At 36.3% G+C, this 18,417-nt stretch overlaps 4 pseudogenes; 3 read left to right on the top strand and 1 right to left on the bottom strand.

Moving 5' to 3' along the window:
- The first annotated feature begins 2,410 nt into the window (after positions 1-2,410).
- On the top strand, positions 2,411-4,612 carry LOC117911017 (annotated as a pseudogene).
- A 3,521-nt stretch (positions 4,613-8,133) lies between these two features.
- LOC117908788 lies at positions 8,134-9,049 on the bottom strand (annotated as a pseudogene).
- Positions 9,050-12,298: 3,249 nt separating this feature from the next.
- LOC117910892 lies at positions 12,299-16,515 on the top strand (annotated as a pseudogene).
- LOC117910891 lies at positions 14,318-17,131 on the top strand (annotated as a pseudogene).
- Positions 17,132-18,417: the final 1,286 nt, after the last annotated feature.

Below are 18,417 nucleotides of genomic sequence, written 5' to 3'. Positions count from 1 at the left end.
TGAAAAGTAAAAAGTAAAGTTTCCAAAAGGCAAAATTTTGCCCCTTGGTGTATGGTTACATAAATTCCCTTTTTTTTTTTTTGCAGGTCATACTTCTTGCCAGGAGGACTATTCCTGAGCCATGTGTTGCCTCCTGATTAGCTACTAAAGAATCACACTAGTGCTTTGATGGGAGCTATCAAGAGGCGACACCTGTAAAGAGAATATTCAGGAGGAGGAGCTGGGTTATGGAAAAAGCTGCAGGCCGTTATTTGGGTGGGTGATGTTTTTGTTGCTGCAAGGAGGAGCGTAGGGGAGAGAAGAGATTCTGGCAGAGAGGAGGAGGTGCGTTGGGAGACAGTTACTGGGCAGGAGATATTTTCAGCAAGAGCTTTTCCTGGGGAGGCAAGTCTAGAGGAGAGAGGAGGGCGTAGGCTGTGACTTTGAAGGAGGAGAGGGGCGGAGAGAACAGAGAGTAGCTCAAGAGGGGGAGACAAACTGGGAAGGAGAAGAAAGAAAAGAACCAGGAGAGGAAGAAGAATGATGGCTTGCTGATTTCTTGCCGACCAAGTCGGAGAGGATCACTTTCAGGTATGTTTATTGTGATTTTCCGTTTGCTTCAACTGGTAAGCTTTCCTTCCCTTTCTTTTTGCTGCTGATTATTGGATGATGTTTGTTGGTTGGGAGTAAACATGCTCATATCTCTCTTTTTAATGATTTTTGTTGAGGACCCGTTTGGCTCTGTTTCAGTTTCCCCATGAGATATCTGTAACCTTGTTTTGATTTTTATTTGGTACTCATTTGATTTCACCCACCCTCATATGAGCTCATTGATTAATATATGAAATGAGGCTTGTATGAATTCATGTTGTTCCTATTGCTTGCACTCTGTTTTTGCTGTCTACCCTGTTTCTGGTACCCATACCTGGAGTGCGTTATTTTTCTCATTTCCATCTTTGGAAGCAAGGAGTTACAGAGGATCATTTTCAGTAGGAGAGTGCTTGGTGAACACCTAGGCACAAAGATGACGTGTTCATCAGGGTAAGAAGGTCTTGAGTGTGCAGTTGCTGAGTTGATGCGTTGCCTGATACTATTGCCATGTGACACAAGAAAAGTTGTCTCCTCATTTGAAAAGAATCTTGTTGGGCAAAAGGTTCTTTGACTATCAGACTGACGAGTCTTGACCGGAGTTATGCTCATCCATGCACCGTTATGAAACACCAGATATGACTGTGTAATATTGAGATGTCCCACTGGTGGTATTGAAGGTGCTGGATGCGTTCTGGTACATGCCAGATGAGCAGAGAAATCCACTTCAGGAGTTTCAGGTTGCCCACATTCCAGGTGCCCTTTTTCTTTGATGTTAATGACATATCAGATCAAACCACAAATCTGCCACACATGTTGCCATCAGAGAAAGCTTTTGCCGCTGCCGTTTCTGCCCTTGGCATTGGAAATAAAGATGGAGTTGTTGTTTATGACGGAAAGGGAAGTATGCTCTGATAAACTGGAATTTAAATAAATTGAAGTGGGAACCGGTGGACATGGGTAGCCTCAAATGGAACACTCTTGAATTCCCAATCTATCAACCATCCTGATTCTGGAAAGAGGCATTGGGGTGATCCAATTGAGCTTGCAAGTGGAGACATAATAACTCTTAGGACGACCTCAAAAATACGTGTTCAAATTGTATCTGAAACCAAATGTCAGGTCCCTTTTGGACTTGGTATAACATCTCTCTAGATACTCTGCTATGCATTAGTATCATGTGCTAGCTAGCCCAGTGTCTCATCCTATGGTGTTGAAGGTTTAGTACCATAAAGCTGCAGGAAGACCTTGACTTCTCAATCCAAGTTGGTCATACCAGAAAACTTGTCTTCTGTGTATTAGATTAATCTCACCCAATATAGCCACCCAACTACTATTATTTCTAGTAAATTACTCAGTTCCTGCAGGTTATGGACCATGAATTTCCCATTAATCAATAAGCCCCTTCTTGAAATCTCCTGATAGTAAACGATTATTTTTTTCACATACCAAGGGGAGAAGAACCGGCTTACTGAGATTTATTTATGATAAACTTTGGAAAATAATGTGATAATGAGTTCTTTATACAACAATGGTTGGTCAAGATTTTGAAATTTATTGATGATCTCTGCCTAATTGCCATCATCATATAGCATACTTGGTCCTACCCTCAACTTTTTTTCCTGGCAGCTTCCTGCTTCAAGTATGGTTGTTTCTTCAAAATGTTGTTCAACTATACGCCAACATTAGCCACACCCTTTTGTTCAAAAGATGACAGGTTATTTAGCATGATTAAGGTTATTTAGCATGATTAGAGCTCAATTTGTTGAGACGTGCTAACACTTTTATAATCTTCATTTCCCTACTTTTTGGGGAAAGGTGTGATCCAATGTGCTCCAAAAATATGAAGACCAATAAAGATTCGCTTTCAGCTATGCTATTGTTGCTTCACTCCCTGGTTTTACTCCTTACCCCTGTTACTGGAGATCCTCTCGATAAAGTTTGTTCAAATAAGACCAACACACCCAATGAAGGGCCTTCTCCGGTCTCTATCTTCCAAAGTTCCAATACAAATCTCACAGGTTTTAACAGTACCTCTGTTGGAAGTAATATTAATCAGGTTCATGGAAGAGCATTATGTAGAGGGGATGTTGCTGCTAAGGATTGTAAGAACTGTGTGGAGAATGCAAGCCAAGAAATCATGAAGGTTTGCAAGAGTGAAGAGGCAATTATATAGTATGAATTTTGCCAAGTCCAATATTCCTACCAGATGTTCAGCGTAAAGGTTTATACTGGAAAATATCCAGATTCAAATTCTCAGAAGAAAAATGTTTCTGATCCAGGCCATTTTTCTAGTGTTTTGAAGGATTTAATGAGGAACCTTACAAATGATGCTGCATTTGATCATGCTAAGCTCATGTTTGCAGTTGGAGAAACCAAATTGTTGAGGAATCTTACTATATATGGACTTGTATAGTGTACCAGGGACCAACCTGGGGGTTTCTGTAGTAACTCTTTGGTGTCTGCATTTGGAGATCTTTCAGGTTGCTTCAAAACTCATGAAGTTGGGACAATTCTTAGTAGGAGTTGTAACATGAGGTTTGAGGCGTACCACTTTTACAAAGTCCCAACTGTCCACGGTAAGTTCCCTGAATCTTTAATTAACCACCTCATAGATGAATTGATTTCCCTAGATGGTATTGATTTGCATGTATAGATGATTCATTGTGTTCATGTAGTTAATTTTTCTGTATTCGCCAAGGATTATTTATATTGTATCAAATTTAGGATGGCAAATGTCAAGCTTCAACTGGGTTATTATGTAAAATAATGCTCCACATCTACCTTTTCTAGATTTACAGAGTTGTCTGAAAAAGGTTTTATCATCAGACCTTGATTCCCTGCTTGGTTTTATAGTCCTTCATATGATATATGGAACCTACATAAGATTCAAGCTTTGTCCAGCAGGGGAATGGAAGCTGTGGATGCTTGTGTTGGTCATTTGTTTACCAATATTTGCACTAGCAGTTCTTATCGGCTCCTGCATTCTCTATCGTCGGGGGAGGAAGGCAACACAAAATGGTATGCTTATCAAAATGGAAAGCCCCTCTTGGCTAATATTGGAAATACAATCTATTAAATTTCTTTGTAGATGATGAGAAAAGCCAACATACATTATTACATGAGTTGGCGACCCCCACTACAGTTGCAATGATACAAGAAGGCAGTTTACTCGGTCCTCGGGAATTGCCCTTCATGGACTTAGCAACTGTCAAGGCAGCTACAGAACTTTTTAGACTCAAACAAGCTCGGAGAGGGTGGATTTGGCACTGTTTTCAAGGTAACTCCTCTTCTAGTTAAGTGGCCCAGCTGGTTGAGCTTCATGGGCCTAGATGCCTTTTTCTGATGTGTGAAAATTCAAATAGAGCCTTTCAGGGTGTGATACCAAATGGAAAATAGATAGTAGTTAAAAGACTGTCAAGAAAATCATGGCAAGGGGCGGAGGAGTTCAAGAATGAGATCATACTAGTTGCAAAACCTCAGCACAGAAAACTTGTGAGACTCTTGGGCTGTGGCATAGGGGGAGACGAAAAGCTGCTCATATACGAGTTCATGCCCAAAAAAAGCCTTGACATCTTCATATTTGGTTTGTTCCTTGCACCATATTCCTTTTACTTTGCAGATATCTTGGCCTTTTAATTTCAGATGAAGAGAAAGGATCACAACTCAATTAGGAGACACGCCATAACATCATCAATGGAATCGCCGGAGGACTTCTTTATCTTCGTGAGGACTCCCAGCTTAAAATCATTCACAGGGATCTAAAGCCCAACAATGTCTTACAAGACCATGACATGGTTGCAAAGATCTCAGATTTTGGCATGGCGAGGATTTTTTGTGAAAACAAAATGCAGCCAACACCAGAAGAATTGTGGGAACATAGTAAGTCAGTTAATATATTGCTATATTTTCAGCTAAAAATTTAAAAGAATGAAAGTTAGCCGAAAACACGGTAATGCTCACTGCTCAGAACAGTGGTTACATGGCTCCAGAGTATGCAATGGAGAGAATATTCTCTATGAAACCCTTTTCCTTCATTCTATAGTTGCCATGCCTTCATTGTGGGAAGAGTGAATAGAAAAGAGATGTGTTTTAGTATTTTTTATTGTCCCACATAAGGAGAACATCTCTAGTGGGTATATTAACTAACCCACCTTCCTTAGCTTAATGGGATCCTGGATAGGTGTAGGGGCATTCGGGCTAGAATCCCATAATGCGCGTCGCATCCGCGCATGCATCTTACACGTTGGTGTGGGGTACTTTTTACAAAATTCAAAATAAAATTATTTTCAATTTTATTTTTTTAATTCAAAATAAAATCATCACCACTACAGTAGCCACACCTGATCTAGCACCCATTCACCACTGCAACAGCGGCACCTGCTGCATACCCAAGCCTGTCACACCTGTTGCACTCCCAAGCCTACATCCATCTACACTGCAGTGGCCACGTTTTTCACTATGGTTGCTGCATGCGTGCACCTATCTTGAGGATTATTTCAAAACCAGGCTATACAAATCTTGGCTACGGTGCATCTAAGGCGAGATTCCATTGGTTGTTGAATCCTGAAAGTAGATCACTAATTCTCTAATACACTGAGTTAGTCTTTGAGGAACGTAAATTTACTTTAAGGATAGTCCATTGTCATGCCTCAGCCAACGATAAGTTTTTATTTCCTCTTTCTGTTCTTTGATTGCTTTTTTTAGGCTAGGTAAATTACGTTGTCTTCCTTATACCCTTAATCCAACAATAACACATCATATTTTAGTGGGGTTAGGGTAAGAAATTTACAAATAGAGATCTAGCTCATTTCAAGTGAAAAAAGAATCCAATTTTTTTTAGTTGAAACCCAATTTTGTGTGGCAAGAAAAAGTTGAAGAAACAAATCATGGAAAGATAAAATGGATGAAGTTTTGAAAATTGGGAGCAAAATAAAGTGAGGATAGAAAAAGAATGGTAGATACGCAGGAAATATTTTTCTTTTTATTTATTTATTTATTTTATATAATTATTCAACTCAGTTTGTAGTCATTTCCAGTTCAATCAAATGAGAGAAGGTGAATTGTTAAGGAACTCCAGATCACATGATACTAACATGTTATCACATTATTTCATTTGGAGATTATAATGCAACTACCCTAAATAAACTTACATATGATAGGAGGCTTAGACCCATTCCAGAGAGATGGAAACCAGAATTCTCTCTCCCAGTTAAGATCTCAAGCAAAAGAACTCCAAAACTGAAAACATCGGACTTACTGGAGTATAGCCCTTCCATAGCATACTCTGGAGCCATGAACCCACTGTCAAGGATAAAGGGGAATTACAAGTTCAATAAAAGTTGAAATACAACAATCTATACCGAACACATTTTTGAAAATTAAAAGAATGTACTTGCTATGATCCCACTATTTTACCAGTGTTAGTTCCATTCTCACTTCATGCAAAGATCCTTGCATGTCACCATCCAATAAAACATTGCTAGGCTTTAAGTCCCTGTGGATGATCCTAAGCCAAGAATCCTCATGCAAATATGAAATGCCCTTCCAATCTAGTTGCACACCTCTGTTGAATCTGATAATCATGAAGTCAAACCAAATTCTGATCACATGTGCTATCTTTTCTTATCTTGTGGAGGAATTAATATGAAGTTAGGATTCAGCTGCAGTATCTACAGAAAAATGGTAAAACTCATACTGCATATAGAAACTATGACAGAAATTTAACAGCATTTTACAACATCCATCTGTCATGCATGACTGGCTAACATGTTACAATATGACCAGCTACTAAACCATGTTGATCAACTTGAATAATTAATTAATTTTCTTCATTAAATGAGATCAAGCACCACTTCATGTCAGCATGAAGTGTGACCAACATTTTAGGGGCAACTTGCAGTGATTTAAAAGTGATGAAATTCACATTAATGCAAAGCATATCCCCTCTTAAATTTCAAGACTCTTACTGGAACTGAAATTAGTGTTGTTCATGAGATATATATATATATATATATATATATATATATATATATATATATATATATATATATATATATAGTTAAGTTTTCAAAATAATGGAAACATAGTTAAGTTTGATCATTGTTGATGTGTGAAATGGAAATTGGAATTGTAGAATTGTCAAAGTTGTGAACAATATTGTAAGTGCATTGTGCATATATTAGATTTTCAAAAAGTCTTAATTTGTACCATAATTAAGGGCATTTTACATAGAATCAAATAGGAGAAGACCATTCCTAGTGTACGATCATTTCACAAGAGAAGAATGATAAGAGTACTACTGTTCCTTGTAGTTAGCCCACCTAATTTGAAAAATACTTTATAAGACGAAGATTTTCAACTAGTCTCTATACCATAAAGGGCATTTTACATGGAATAATCCTATAGGAGAAGACCATTCCTAGTGTACCATCATCTCATATGGGGGAAGAAAATGCTCTTGGGCTATTTATGTTTGAAAAGTAATAAGATTACTGTTCTTTCTAGTTAGCCCACCTATGTTGACAAATACTTTATAAGACGAAGATTTTCAAGAGGTAGGGACCATAATTAAGGGCATTTTACATGGAATAATCCTATAGGAGAAGACCATTCCTAGTGTACCATCATCTCATATGGGGGAAGAAAATGCTCTTGGGCTATTTATGTTTGAAAGGTAATAAGATTACTGTTCTTTCTAGTTAGCCCACCTATGTTGACAAATACTCTATAAGACGAAGATTTTCAAGAGGTAGGGACCATAATTAAGGGCATTTTACATGGAATAATCCTATAGGAGAAGACCATTCCTAGTGTACCATCATCTCATATGGGGGAAGAAAATGCTCTTGGGCTATTTATGTTTGAAAAGTAATAAGATGATTGTTCTTTCTAGTTAGCCCACCTATGTTGACAAATACTCTATAAGACGAAGATTTTCAAGAGGTAGGGACCATAATTAAGGGCATTTTTACATGGAATCCTGGAAGAGAAGACTATTCTAGTGTACCATCATCTCATAAGGGAAGAAAATAGCTAGCTCTAGGCCTGTTTATGTTTGAAAAATAATAAGAGTACTGTTCCTTGTAGTTGGCCCACCTAATTTCTCAAATTTCAGCTTTTGATAATTAGTGATGCAACTTGCATGAAATTAGTGGAGTTGATAGGACTTGACTGTTTACCTATTTATTAGATGTATTTCTGGTTAAAGGAACTTTTGCTTATTTAAATTTGTTTGATCCATTTACTTAATGTTAACATGATGTAATTATAACCCACTACCCAAATTTGTTTGAGTAAATACTCAAAAATTCTTTGAATACATGACCAAATCCTCCAAATGTTTTGAATCCAAAACTAGGTAGCTTAACCATGATCAACTTGACAGAGTTTGATGAAAGACTTGATCAACAGATTAGATCAATCCTAGGAACCCTCTGAAGAATTAATCTAGTACCACCATGGACCGACCGATAAGAATGCAACATAAAATTTCAAAATAGAAACAGGAAATCAAATCAGGGATATTGCTGAAATTTGGATATTATTACATGCTTTGTTAAATAATACAATAATCAAATCCAAGATATAAATACTCTCTATCTATTTCAAAAGCTTGACGCATGAGCTGGTAAGAGCATCTAACCAGTGGAAAAGTCTATAAATCATCGAGGCAAAGCAATAGAAGCTGTTAAACCATTGACAGAAGAACTGCTACCACTTGCTGTTTCATGTTGATTGGTGGATCTCCCCACAGAGAAGGCAGGTCTTTCAGGCTGTCGAAGGCTTACACTTTCACTTTTTAACATTACAATGACAGATGACATGGTTGGCCTGTCAGATGCATCTTCTTGAACACACAATAACCCAATATGGTAGCATCTCAGAAACTCATCTGGGCAACATGAATCACCCAATAATGGATCCATCAACTCCAACCCTTTCCCTTCATTCCACGACTGCCATGCCTGCATCATCATTTAGCGGGGTTAGGCTAAGCAATACTTACAATGGAGGTCTCGCTCATCACGAGTGTTTGTATGGTAGGAAAAGGTCAAAGAAACAAATCATGGAAAAATAAAATGGATGACGTATTGAAAATTGGGAGGAAAATAATAAAGTGATGATAGAAGAAAGAAGGGTAGATAGGCATGAAATTTCGTTTTTCTTTTTATTTATATATTTTGTCTAATTATTCAACTCGGTTTGTAGTCAATTCCAGTGCAATCAAATGAGTTCAGGAGGTGAATTTTTAAGAAACTCTAGATCACATGATACTAACATGTTATCACATTTTTTCATTTGGCGATTACATTGCAACTACTCTAAATAAACTTACATGCGATAGGAGGCTTGGACCCATTCCAGAGAGATGGAAACCAGCATCCTTTCTCCCAGTTATGATCTCAAGCAAGACAACTCCAAAACTGTAAACATCAGACTAAATGGAGTATAACCCTTCCATGGCATACTCTGGAGCCATGTATCCACTCTCAAGGATAAAGAGGAAATACAAGTTCAATAAAAGTTGGAATACAACATGCAATATATATAGAACACAATTTTGAAAATTAAAAGAGTGTACTTACTATGATCCCACTATTCTAGCAGTGTTAGTTCCATTCTCACTTCCTGCAAAGATCCTCGCCATTCCAAAATCGGAGATTTTCGGGTTCATGTCAGAGTCCAATAACACATTGCTAGGCTTTAGGTCCTTATGGATGATCCTAAGGCGAGAATCCTCATGCAAATATGAAATGCCCCGAGCAATTCCATTGATGATGTTAAGACGGGTTTTCCAATCCAAATGAGCACTTGTAGTTGAATCTGACAATGAAGTAAACAAACTAAATTCAAGATAACCATCATATTTTCATAATTAAACTCTCTTCATGACATGTATATATATATATAAACCAACAATGCACTTGAAAAATTAATTGGGCCATACCAAAGAGGAAGACATCTAGGCTTTTGTTAGGCATGTATTCATAAATGAGCAGGGATTCATTTCCCTCTAAGCAGCAGCCCAAGAGTCTCACAAGATTTCTATATTGTAACCTGGCAATTAAGGTAACTTCATTCTTGAATTCCTCAAGTCCTTAACCAGAAGTTCTGGAGAGCCTTTTAACAGCAATTTCCCTTCCATCTGCTAATGTCCCCTGGAATCAACATTTCATAATAAGAAAAGCAAAATGCCTATTTGAAATTAATAGTTCATCAATTACTAATCCTCTCATAATACTATTTCTTTTTCAAACTTCATACCTATGTATGATGAGAGGCAATGGCTATTGGCTGCTTTAAAGATTAAATGTCCAACAACAAGCTTAATTACCTTGTATACTGGGCCAAACCCACCTTGTCCAAGCTTATTTTCTTCCGAAAAATGTTGTGTAGCTTTATGTATGAGCTCTAACCCAATCAAAGGGAGGTCATTGGATTTTGCTAGGGTATCTCCTTGTAAATTTTCACTTGGGTAATCATAATTGAATCTTCCTCCATCAAAGTCGAGTAAAACAACCTCTCCCTTGCTTTCTTTCTCCTCTACAAGACATAGAACAACAACTCATTTTTAAAAATGAGAATGGAAGGAGAAAGGGAGATAGAACTACCTTTATCTCCTTCCTTGCTTCTCCGCACATAGTAAACACAAGAGCTGAACACCACCACCACTAGTAGAATTGCTGATATGCTTGTGCCTATCCCCACCCATTTTGTTTTCCTTCCTTTCCCACCTTTGTCAAAGCAAAAGAATTAATCATGATCATTTTCTTTTAAATGAAAAACTGCAAGGAATCCAAAATTTCTTATTTGATTCACGATGACTAGTGTTGTTGATCTTCCATGACCTTTTCTTCCTCTTTAGTTTCTCTTTTTCCTACTCTCTATGCTCCAAAAGAAGCATAAGGTTAAGCAACAAGAAAAAGCAAATTTTATAGAGATCAAATTTGCATCTGTTAATTATCTATATATCAAAACTATTTTGATCCTAACTTTTCTTTATAGACTACCTACAAAACATTATTCCCTATAAGCAATTGCTAAACAAAGTAGCCATAAATATATGCTCACCATTGGGATCGAGTGAGGGAATTGGTGCTTCAGTAAAGTTTACAATAGGGTACTCCTCATACCTTATGTCACAACTAGGTACAAAAACTCTCGCACCTATCCTCCAGGCAAGGACAAAGACTTATTATGATTTTATCCCTCTTAATTTAATGGCATCTAAATTTTAAACTCATAAATGAGCATTAAGTAATTAATTTCCCTCTAAGATGGCTGCAGCAACCCAAGGGTGTCACGAGGTTACTATGTTGATTAACTTCATTCTTCAACTCCTCTAGTCCAATTTCCTTCCCATCTGGGAAGCAATTTTCAGTTTGTGTACCATTCCACATCAAGACGATTAACCAAAATGCCCCTTTTAGAGTGGACGTGAATCTATTTTTGGGGATTACATTGTACGATGAAAAATCTCTAACAGTTACAAATAATAAGATGAAAATCTAATATCGTATCTGTAGTCATGACAATCAGATTCACACAAAATAATGATTAGTTAGCTAGTATTTACAAAACTTTATGTCCATGCACCGATGAAACTCACAAACTTATTTTTGTAAACCAGTGACTTTTTTTCTCACTTTTGGAATTAATATTGTATATCTATATTTTCTTTTTCTCTTCTTCCCGATTAGGTAGTTTTCAATCGAATCATATATCTCACATTTGTAGATATGGGTGGTTATTTCATAAGAGATGTGATCCTATGTTTCATTTATTTAAAAAATAATAATATTTAAATGGGTCATAATTAAAAATATATATTTTTTATTTTATTTTATTTTATTAAAAATACAAAACGGTTTCCAACATACATACCAAAATATAAATAACTCAATCAAACCAGTAGAGGGAGTAGCAGTGACTGATACGCCCAACCCACCTTCCCCAAGCTTTTTTTTTTTTTCTCCGATTTATCTTCACACTTTTCCAACCAAACACAGCCTTGAGTAGTTGAGGGGAATTACCCTGTTTTCCTTGCTTAAGAGTTGATGTTTTGAGTAGAGAGATCAGGGCCTATTCGAAACTGCTCAATACAAAAAACAATTTTTTTTTTAAATTCCGTACACACATTATTTGTTCTCAAAACACCGTCTTCTAATATAAATTTTAGATATTTTCAATTATTTTATAGCGTTATGAACTATAATACAAACTTTAGAATAATTTATAAATTTTCTACTACATATATTGTAAAATTTTTATATCTAAAAAACCTTATCGTTATTACCAATTATCTTTTAAAGCATTATTTCTTCTGGTCAATTTTACCGGTATCACATGTTATTATGCAAAAATAATTACTTTTTAGTGAATAAAATGAAATTTTAATATTTGTATTAAAAAAATTTATTCAATGATACTAATTTTAAAAATATAATACCATTCATTACTAATTATTAAAAATGAGTAATTTAAAATTATTTTTAAACATTAAATGAATTGATATTTAAGTCATCATAACAAATTTTGATTTAAATAATTTTATTGAAACAATAATTAAATAAAAATTTACATAAATATGATAAATGAATGCATATATTAATTTTAATTTTTATATAATAAATTTATGACTTGGAGGTGAGCCATTTTTATGTATGATAACAATATCATCCACATGCGTGAGTGAGTAGCAACCTTATAGGAAACGGATTGCCCGCTGTCCACAATGACACTCAATCTCACAATGAAGCAGGCTGCCCATCTCCAACAAAGGAACCTGCTCTCTCTTCTTCTTCAACACCAAATCAGACGCGGTGCAATGCAACAACTCCACTCTCACTTGATCACCACTGGTGCACATTCCCACTGTATGGATGTTACATCTTGGAACGTTTTGCTTCGACACTATTCTCTTGCCATCTTCCCCCAAGAAGCTTTCTTGCTCTTCAGGCACCTCCGCCTCCATCATGTCTCTCCTCCACTCTCCTTCGACAGTTTCACCTTTTCTTTCCTTCTCAAGGCATGCGCTAATCTACAGCACCGCGAGGGAGGACTTCAACTCCATGCTCTTACTTTTAAGCTTGGATTTGAATTTCATGTCTATGTACACACTGTTTTGCTAAACGTGTATGCAGCGTGAAGCCAAGCAAGTGTTCGATGAAATGCCTGTAAGAAACTCTGTTACTTGGAATGTCTTGATTACTGGTCTAGCCAAATGGGGTGAGCTTCATCTTGCTTGTTCTCTCCTTGATGAGATGGCAATGCCAATAGTTGTTTCATGGACTACTATTATTGACGGAAACACTTGGATGAAGCAACCCAAGCAAGCTCTAGCTTTGTTTCTCACTATGTTTTTAGATGAGGGTATCAAACCTACTGAAATAACACTTTTAGCCATTTTCCCAGCCATTTCAAATCTTGGGGCTCTTGAGATTTGCCAATTGGTCCACACGTATGGAGAGAAAAGTGGATTAAATGCATCTGAAATCAGAATTAGAACTTCCCTTCTATAGATACTTATTAAAAGTGTGGGTGCATAGTCTTTGGAGAAATAGCTGCCAAGAGCAGAAACTTGGGGTCTCATGGACATCAGTAATCTCCGCATTTGCAATGCACGGAATGGCAAAAGAAGCCCTAGAAAATTTTGAAAGAATGCAGAAAGTGGATTAAATGGATTATGTCCTTTTGTCCAACATATTTGCTGGTGTTGGAAGGTTTTGGGATGTTGAGAGGGTGAGAAGATTGATGGATGAAAGGAATGCCTCCAAAGTTCCAGGACTGAGCCTTTTCTGATTGACAGAGAAAGAAGCCATTTTTAGGGAAGTTTGGAAAGGTTTTCTGGTCAGTTAATATCCATTGTGGTGATCAGGATTAAGGACCTGGTTGTTTCTAGAACCAATTATAAGTTTGTGAGTCATGTTGCACCAGGAGTTCATACGGGAATTGATCCATTTAATGTCTTAACTCCCGTGTTAAGGGTCTCTTCACTATTTGGGGACTCAAGGGGAAATTCCTTACAATCAAGTGGTTGGGCTTCTAGAAGGATTTAGACCTTTTTGAAGGCAATGACATTGACCTTTTTGGGGGTTTAATAGGCAAGACCTTAAGGATTGATTTGGAAGAATTTTGGTGGTAGACGAAGGTGTCAACCTAATAGTGACTTCATTTCCTTTTCTGTTTTCAAAAGCAAGCCAAAAGAATGTTAAATATTTTTCTTGGAATATATTCATACGGTGTTTGGAGACAGATAAAGACCAATGACTTTGGATGTTATCATCCAACCATCTTAAGGTATATGCTCATAAATCACTTATTGTTTAATTAGAAGTTAGAATACAGGTCTCACTCATAGATATTATTATGTTCCTTTATGAAAAATCTTGTCACTTAGAGTTAGAAAACGTCTAATACTGGTTTTAGGAAGCATTTCTAACATTTTTAATAATTGAAAATTTTTATAAAAAATATTACTTTTAAGTATTTGAAATGTTATAAACACTTTCTAGAATTACTGTCGAACAAGCTCTTAGAGTATGTTGGATAGTATTTTTATTTAAAGCGCTTTTAATAGAAGTGTTTTTAGAATAATTATATATGTATTAAGTGCTTCTTCAGAAAACATTATTATTGAAAAGGCTCAATATTAACATGCTAAATGACTCTTGAAAAATTGAAGCCACATGAATTTTACTCCCATATCTTGAGATCCGAACAACTGTGTACTGGAAGTGTACTGTCCTGCTGGAACTAAGCTGCAGGATGGAATATGCATATAATCAGTAGGGTTGCTGTTAATAATTTTATTTCATACTGGTAATTTTTCATATAGAAAGGCTGTAGGAAGTTCTAGATATTCCTTTTTTTTTTTTTGATAAATTTTGCTCGTTGCAGGCTGTAAACATGGTCAAGAAGATGCCAGCTTACAAAAATAGGCTGTGGTCATTAGAACTTGAGCACACTGGAGGTGCCACAAATAAAAAGAAGATTCACAAGCAGATGAACAAGTATGACCCTATTTTTATTGTGTATGATAACATGATAACAATGAGATTATATGGATATGATGCCATTTTGTTATTATTATTATCACTATTGTTGTTCATATGTTTACCAAGCTCTATGAACATTTGACCCTCTTGAATTTCTTGATGGGCCCTTTTTCTTGTGGTTTCTTGTTTATCCTTACATTTGGGCAATTCATTGATGGTTCTTAACCTGTAGTTAAGACAGGGCGATCCATGTTTTTTAACAGGAAAATGGAGGAAGAGCTCAGCAAAGAACTTGAACTGCAGATGAAGGGGGCTAAAAAAACCCTCTATATATGGGAACTTATTGGTGTCCATATTGTACTCCTACCTTTGGTTTGTAGATTAATTAAGACAGGGCGATCCATTTCTTCGAGTGTTCTCTGGTGACTGGAAAGTCTGCTGACGGGTGTTTGAATTGATAGCAAAGCTAGATTATTGGTGCCATTGGTTGAAGCATTAGGAGGAGTTTTATTATTATAGGGAAATACACAGTTGAATAATAGGAACCGGATTGCCCACTGTTAACAATGACACTCAGTCTCACAATCAAGCTGGCTGCCCATCTCCAACAAAGGAACTTGCTCTCTCTTCTTCTTAAACACCAAACCAGACGCAGTGCAATGCAACAACTCCACTCTCACTTGATCACCACTGGTGCACATTACCACTGTATGGATGTTACATCTTGGAACACTTTGCTTCGACACTATTCTCTTGGCATATTCCCCCAAGAAGCTTTCTTGCTCTTCAGGCACCTCCGCCTCCATCATGTCTCTCCTCTACTCTCCTTCAACAGTTTCTCCTTTTCTTTCTTTCTCAAGGCATGCGCTTATCTACAGCACCGCAAGGGAGGACTTCAACTCCATGCTCTTACTCTTAAGGCTGGATTTGAATTTCATGTCTATTTACATACTGTTTTGCTAAACGTGTATGCAGTCTGTGGGGCTTTACTTGAAGCTAAGCAAGTGCTCGATGAAATGCCTGTAAGAAACTCTGTCACTTGGAATGTATTGATTACTGGTCTAGCCAAATGGGGTGAGCTTCATCTTGCTCGTTCTCTTTTTGATGAGATGCCAATGCCAACAGTTGTTTCATGGACTACTATTATTGACAGATACACTCGGATGAACCAACCAAAGCAAGCTCTAGCTTTGTTCCGCACTATGTTTATAGATGAGGGTATCAAACCTACTGAAATAACACTTTTAGCCATTTTCCCAGCCATTTCAAATCTTGGGGCTCTTGAGCTTTGCCAATTGGTCCACACGTATGGAGAGAAAAGCGGGTTAAATGCATCTGATATCAGAATTAGAACTTCCCTTCTATAGATACTTATGAAAAGTGTGGGTGCATAGAGAGTGCATCAAGGGTCTTTGGAGAAATAGCTGCCAAGAGCAGAAACTTGGGGTCTCATGGACATCAGTAATCTCCGCATTTGCAATGCATGGAATGGCGAAAGAAGCCCTAGAAATTTTGAAAGAATGCAGAAAGAATGTTTGAAACCAAACCGAATAACATTCTTGAGTGTTTTAAATGCTTGTAGTCATGGAGGATTGGTTGAGGAGGGGCTCAAGTTTTTCACAAAGATGGTTAATGAATATCAAATGTTGCCAGATGTTAAGCATTATGGAGGCTTAATTGACATGTTGGGCAGGGCTGGGAGGCTAGATGAAGCAGAAAAGATGGCTTTGGAGATTCCTGATGATGTGGTTAATGTTGCAATTTGGAGGACGCTTTTGGGTGCTTGCAGCTTTCATGGTAATGTTGAGATGGGTGCAAGAGTGACAAGGAAGATATTAGAGATGGAGAGAAAATATGGGGGGGATTATGTCCTTTTGTCCAACATCTTTGCTGGTGTTGGAAGGTTTTGGGATGTTGAGAGGGTGAGAAGATTGATGGATGAGAGGAATGCCTCTAAACTTCCAGGACTGAGTTTGGTCTGATTGATATACAAAGATTTTCTGGTCTGTTAATATCCATTATGGTGATCGGAACCCTGGCTGTTTCTAGAACCAATTATAAGTTTGGGAATCATGTTGCACCAGGAGTTCATTTGGGAATTGATCCATTCAATGTCTCAATTCCCGTGTTAAGGATCTCTTCACTAGTTGGGGACTTCGGGGAAAATTCCTTAGAATCAAGTGATTGCGCTTCGGGAAGGATGTAGACCTTTTCTAAGGCATTGACATTGAACCTTTGGGGGGTTTAATAGGCGCAACCTTAAGGGTTGATTCGGTAGAATTTTGGTGGTAGACAACGGAGTCATCTCCTTCTCTGTTTTCAGAAGTGAGCCAAAAGACTACTAAAATATTTTTCTTGAAGTGGTGTTTGAGACAGATAACTCCAATGACTTTTGATATTATCATCCTACCCTCATAACGTGTATTCTGAAAAATCGCTTACCGTCTGAGCAACAAGTTAGAACGCAGGTGTTACTCATACATATTATAATGTTCCATTCCATGTGATGGAGCTGTTGGCTGTAATGCTATATATGTCAAAGTACTTCATATGTTGTTCTTTGTTTGGCTACACTACAAAAAAATTATATTTTTTTTATGGTATTTGTCGAAAATGCATTACCAATCATATGATGTTATAATTTCGGTTGTTTGTACTTATTTATCTTAGTTTCATTCATTTGTATCATTGTTGGCTGGGCCAAATTAATCTTTCTCCGTATACGTCTATACTTGAATTTTTTGTTCTATAACAACCACGAGCTGTCTTAGCATTTTCTTGTACTCTCATAGGAAACATCTTGCTACTTAGAGTTAGAGTTCGTTTGGTAATGATTTTAAAAAATATTTCTAGTATTTCTAACATTTAAATGATACAAATTTTAAAGTGTTAAAAAAATTAGAAACACTTCTTAAAATCACTGTCAAACGGACTTTTAATGTGATTGAGCACGTGAGTGTTTCCCCATATGTTTTTTTTGATACGTTCTTAATTCATAAACTTTGTCCTGTTGCTTGAGTGAAAATAGTAAAACTACACCTAAAGTATAGTTGTTTTGTTAATCACCTAAATTGAATTTGATTTATCTTGTTTAAAGTGTTGATGATACATTCTATGAAATTCTTGTAATCATGTTAAGAGTATTTGATAGTGATTTTAAAAAACATTTTTAACCATTCTAACACTTGAATGATAAAAAATTTTAAATATTAAAAATATTATAAAAACTTTCTTAAATCCCTGTCAAACGGATTATAATATTATTAAAAGATTAAAATTGTTTCTTGATGTTTATTATTATTATTATTGGGTGCTTCTTAAATATATTTTTTCCAACTAGATTTGTTAAGTCTTTAAAAATAAATAAATCAATCAGAAACACCATGTCATTATTTATTAATTTCTATGGTCTGGTTTCTTGGAAAATTAAATTATAAAAAAAAACCATGCCAAGGTTAGAAGACAAAAAACTTGACCTATTTTATAGGTTTAGAAAAAAAGTCGCTATTTATAGGATTAGATAATTTAAAATTATTAAAAGATAATTTAGAAGACAAAAACTTTATATTGAATAATTTTACATTGAACTCGTGTTTTTTTAATATACAAGTTCTAATTTTACACTAAACTCTATGTTAAAAAGACCAATTCTAATTTAGACCAATTCTAATTTTACATTGAACTGGTCTTTTCAATAATTGGATACTGAACTTACCTTTTCAACGGACAAGGTCCACATGGAATCTCACTCATAACAAACTCTCGTAATTTTAGAAATAGTTTGGAGAGAATGATATTTTAATAAATATTTTCAATATATGTTACACTTTTGTAGACACCGATAATAATG

This window comes from Vitis riparia, chromosome 3 (genome assembly GCF_004353265.1).
Source record: "Vitis riparia cultivar Riparia Gloire de Montpellier isolate 1030 chromosome 3, EGFV_Vit.rip_1.0, whole genome shotgun sequence".
Lineage (NCBI taxonomy): Eukaryota > Viridiplantae > Streptophyta > Magnoliopsida > Vitales > Vitaceae > Vitis > Vitis riparia.
The sequence above is the reverse complement of the archived record's forward strand: the minus strand, read 5'-3'. Positions and strand labels throughout refer to the sequence as shown.